The sequence below is a fragment of the Macaca fascicularis genome, chromosome 11 (assembly GCF_037993035.2).
Source record: "Macaca fascicularis isolate 582-1 chromosome 11, T2T-MFA8v1.1".
Lineage (NCBI taxonomy): Eukaryota > Metazoa > Chordata > Mammalia > Primates > Cercopithecidae > Macaca > Macaca fascicularis.
This window is the reverse complement of record NC_088385.1, coordinates 98428987-98433744: the sequence shown is the minus strand read 5'-3', so window position 1 is coordinate 98433744 and position 4758 is coordinate 98428987.

Genomic DNA, 4758 nt, shown 5'->3' with positions numbered 1-4758 from the left:
AGTGGACCACAATGAACTTGTTAAGTGGAAATCATGGTTTTGGGTCCATAGACAATCTTCATCGTTGCCACCATGTTCATTTCATTTACTTGAGATTATGCCAGCTTCAGGGAAGCCAGTGATGAAGTCTAATGAACATTAACTGGATAAGTCACTTTGTTAACTTAGTTGTTTAGTGCCATTTCTAGGTGGGATGTTTTCTAGTAGGAATTACCATATGGCACAAAACTCTTTGTATTTTATTTCCACTCAGTATGTTTATCCACCTCCCTCTATCTCAAATCTCCTAGGTGCCTATCTTTTAATCCTTTTTCTTATAGGCTCCTGATCAGATGGCCAGGTCATTGAACACTGCTCAGAAATCTCTATATATGGCCAGGTGTGATGGCTCAACCTTTGGGAAGCTGAGGCAGGCAGATCACAAGATCAGGAGACTGAGATCATCCTAGCTAAAACAGTGAAAACCCGTCTCTAGTAAAAAAAAAAAAAAAAAAAAAAAAAAAAAAAAAAAATTAACTGGGCGTGGTGGCATGTGCTTGTAGTCCCAGTTACTTGGGAGGCTGAGGCAGGAGAATTGCTTGAACCCAGTAGGTAGAGGTTGCAGTTAGCCGAGATTGCGCCACTGCACTCCAGCCTGGGTGACAGAGTGAATAAAAACAAACAAACAAAACAGAAACAAAAAGAAAGAAAGAAAGAAAGAAAGAAAGAAAGAAAGAGAGAAAGAGAGAAAGAGAGAAAGAGAGAAAGAGAGAAAGAGAGAAAGAGAGAAAGAGAGAAAGAGAGAAAGAGAGAAAGAGAGAAAGAGAGAAAGAGAAGAAAGAGAAGAAAGAGAAGAAAGAAAAAGAAAGAAAGAAAGAAAGAAAGAAAGAAAGAAAGAAAGAAAGAAAGAAAGAAAGAAAGAAAGAAAGAAAGAAAGAAAGAAAGAAAGAAAGAGAAAGAAAGAGAAGCGGGGAGGGGAGGGGAGGAAGGGGAGGGGAGAAATCTCTATTCATTCTTACCTTGAGCCATTTATCCTTCATCAAAAAAGTGAATGACTAGATTCTCTGCTCACAGTTTTGCCCCTTGGGAAGATTTTTCTCTCTCTACTCTGTTTTAAGGCATCCCTGATTGTAGCTGTAATGCAGATTTCATCTATTATTGGTTTATACCAATATACCAAGGCAATCTATTTATAAACCAACCTCAGGTCCTTTCCTCCCCCTTCAGATGATTTGTGGGATACCTCCATCCTGTCGTCAAATGGAAATAGGTAACAGCTAGGAGAGGGACACGAGGACAAGTGTAGTAGGTGACCCAGGGTTCTAGGCTATCTGCTTATGTAGGTAATACAGGCTTTGCAGTTCAACTTGGGCTTAATCCTGGCTATAGGACTTGCACGGGACAGTGGGGCATTGTTAGGCCAGTCTACCTTTATAACCTACTGGGTTTGGCAAAATCCAGCTGATACTGAAAAGTTCTAGACGTTTTGACACTTAATGCTCTATGATCAAGCATTCTATCTGTGTGAGAGCACAGTAACATGCCAGAAGTTCTTTCTGAATAGGCATATATTTCTTTGTGTATTAGTTACCTATTGTAGCATAACAAATTAGCACAAACTTAGTGGCTTACAACAATTCACATTTATTTTCTCACAGTTTCTATGGGACAGGAGTTTGAACACAGCTTAGCTGGGTCCTTGATCGTGTCAGCCAGGCTGTGCTCCTGTCTGGAGTCCAGAATCCTCTTCCAATTCCACAAGGTTGTTGGTGAAATTAAGTTTATTGCAGTTGTAACACTGAGATCCCTTGCTGGCTGTCAGCTAGGAACTACTCTCAGCTCCTGGAGGCTACCCCCAGTTCCTGGCCACAAGGCCCCCTCATGACATGGCAGCTTACTTCTTCAGAGCCAGCAGGAGGGGCTTACTCCGGGTGGCTGAGACAGAGTCAATGAAATGTAACATGATCAAGAGGGTGACTATTTCATCACCTTCACAACAGCAAAGCCTAACCAAGAGATAATTACGCCGTAATTTTATCATAGTCTATTAGCTAATAAGGAAATCCCAGATTCTACCCACATTCATAAGATTGTACAAAGACATGACTCACTGGGGATTACCTCAAGGCATTCCAGCCACATTCTGCTCTGGATGGCATGGCGTCAGTCCAGGTTCCCAGAGGCCTGTATCGTGACTTTCCAAATGGTGCTTGTCAAGAGCTTCACACTGCCTTTTCTCCTACCACGGGTATCTCTAATGCCATATGATCTATTAAGATATGCAACACTGCTGGCAATACAGACTGGACATGCTATGAAGATCTTTCCTATTCTAGGTTTTACACAAATCAGGCAACCTTCAATGGCTTCAGGCAAATGGGCCAGAGCAGAATTTTCAGGCGTATAATGTGTGGTCACTACACCCTACAAGGCCTATCAGGCACCATGCTATCTTTTTTGTTGTAAGAAATTCAAGACGCAGCAATTTGCCTCTTATTTTCAAGGTAATATTCTAACGCAGCCACAACCACTAATCCCCTAAATACGGTATTGAAATGATAGGTTCAAGAATCTTCATAGGGTTTAACTCCTTTTCTCTGAAGCACATGTTGTCTTACCAAGATTTTTAGCATGATAGTCACTTCTGGTTCTTGCTGTCCAATCCATGTGATGTTATCAATATAATGGATCCATATGTTGTTCTCTGGATGTCTGAGTGGTCTAGAGTTCTTCAGATGACTATAGTATGTTGTGGGAGGAGAGTGCAGTTAATATAGCCCTTGCTAGGGTTTGAATATTTGTCCCCTCCAAACCTCGTGTTGAAATTTGATCCGTAGTGTTGGAAATGAGACCCTAATGGGAGGTTTCTGGATAACAGAGAGGCAAATTCCTCATGAATGTCCCAGTGCCATTCTCATGGTAATGAGTGAGTTCTTGCTCTATTAGTTCCTGTGAAAATTTGGTTGTTAAAAAAAAACCTGGCACTACCCTCTCCTATCTTTTGCTTCCTTTCTCATCATGTGATCTCTGCACCTGAAGCTTCCTGTTCACCTTCTGCCATGAGTTAAAGCAGCCTGAAACCCTGACCAGAAGCAGATGATGGCACTATGCTTCTTGCACAGCCTGCAGAGCCATAAGCCAAATAAGCCTATTTTTAAAATAAATTACCCAGCCTAAGGCATTCCTTTACAGCAACACAAATGGACTAAGACAGGCCTGATGCAAAACTCTAAATGAACATTATTACACATGAATGCAAACTGTTTCTAAATTTACTACTAATGGGAATACAAAATAATGCATTTGTCAAACCAAAATCTACGTGCCATAGACCTGAGGCCTTATTAATCTGCTCTAGCAGTATTTCTACATTTCTCAGAATAGCTACAATCAGTACAAGTAATTGGTTGAGCTTACAATCGTCATCATTCAGGATCCATCTTGTTTCTGCTGGGGCCCGGCTCGTCAGCGAAGCAGAAATATCACAATGATCACCACTCCTTTCCCATTGATGGCATTTCTCTTTGCTGTTCTTCCCAAATGATTCAACATAATATAGTTTTTAATTTGTTATCTTGGACATGTGTAGTCAATTTCAAGGATTTCTAATTGACCTTTTCCACTATGATGACTCTTACCCTACCAGCCAAGAATTCCCTGTGGGGGTTACCCTAAATGCCCATTGTATGAATGCCAATCATATACTCAGGGTCTTGGGAAATGATGACCCAGTAGTCCCACTGTGATCTGGACTTCATTCAGAACTCCAGTGATTCCCTGGCTTCTATATGCCTCTACTCTAACAGAAGGACCATGAGGCTGCTTTGGACCCCTGACTATCAATGTCAATTCAGATCGTGTGTCTAACACTCCTTGTAATATCTTTTCCCAGTGTACGGTCACTTGAATACGTAAGTAAAAGTCTCTTTGGGAAAGGACTGAGGAAATCACTACATTATTTGCTTGCTGCTGTGTTTAGGGGTCCTACATGCTGGAGATGTAGCTATGCCTTCAATTAGTGGGTTCCAGATCAAAAAATCAGTTTAACAACTAGGCAAGGAATAATGACTTTTCTGGGAGATTGTTCTCAACCTCCTACTCCCCAGTTCTTGACAGTTTCTGGTTGTAAACATTAATCAGAGGTCTAGTTGGCTGTCTGTCTATTTTTCCCTTGTGAATGCCATGCTTTAATTATCTCCATAAACTTCTTGGAGGTCACAGCCCCTTTACTGCCCCTCTGGTCTTGGTGGGGTCTAAATGGGTAATTGTGGTTCCTTGGCTTCTGGTAGTTAAATGCTGCTACCTGGCTATTTATTTACTTATTTATTTATTATTTGTTCTTTTTGCAATCCTATTATCTCCAGGATATTAGCAAGCCCAGCTCTGGTCTACATATTAAACCTATTACTAAACTCTTTAGTGATGCTAGTGCCACAAACACCGGTGTATTCCTGATGGCCTTGGTACATGGTGTTCTCTGGGCCCTCCTGTGAAATATTATCCTCTGCTGTGTCTTCTGGCCTTACATATTCATTCTGGCAGGTCTGCTTTCATCAGCCTCTTTATTCCTTCCTCTCCTCTCTGGCAGGGCAAATCAAGCAATTCCACTTGCTCAGTATTAGTCATCACTCTCCATGGTTTCTATGGTCACCATAGCAGCAAGTTTGCCTCATTCTCAGCTGTTCTTGACAAGGTTTTAAATCCCTTGTCTGCAAAGAGTGCCCTGAAATCAATGAATTCTTGTCCTCCTTGATCAAGCACCCTCAAAATTCAAAGTTA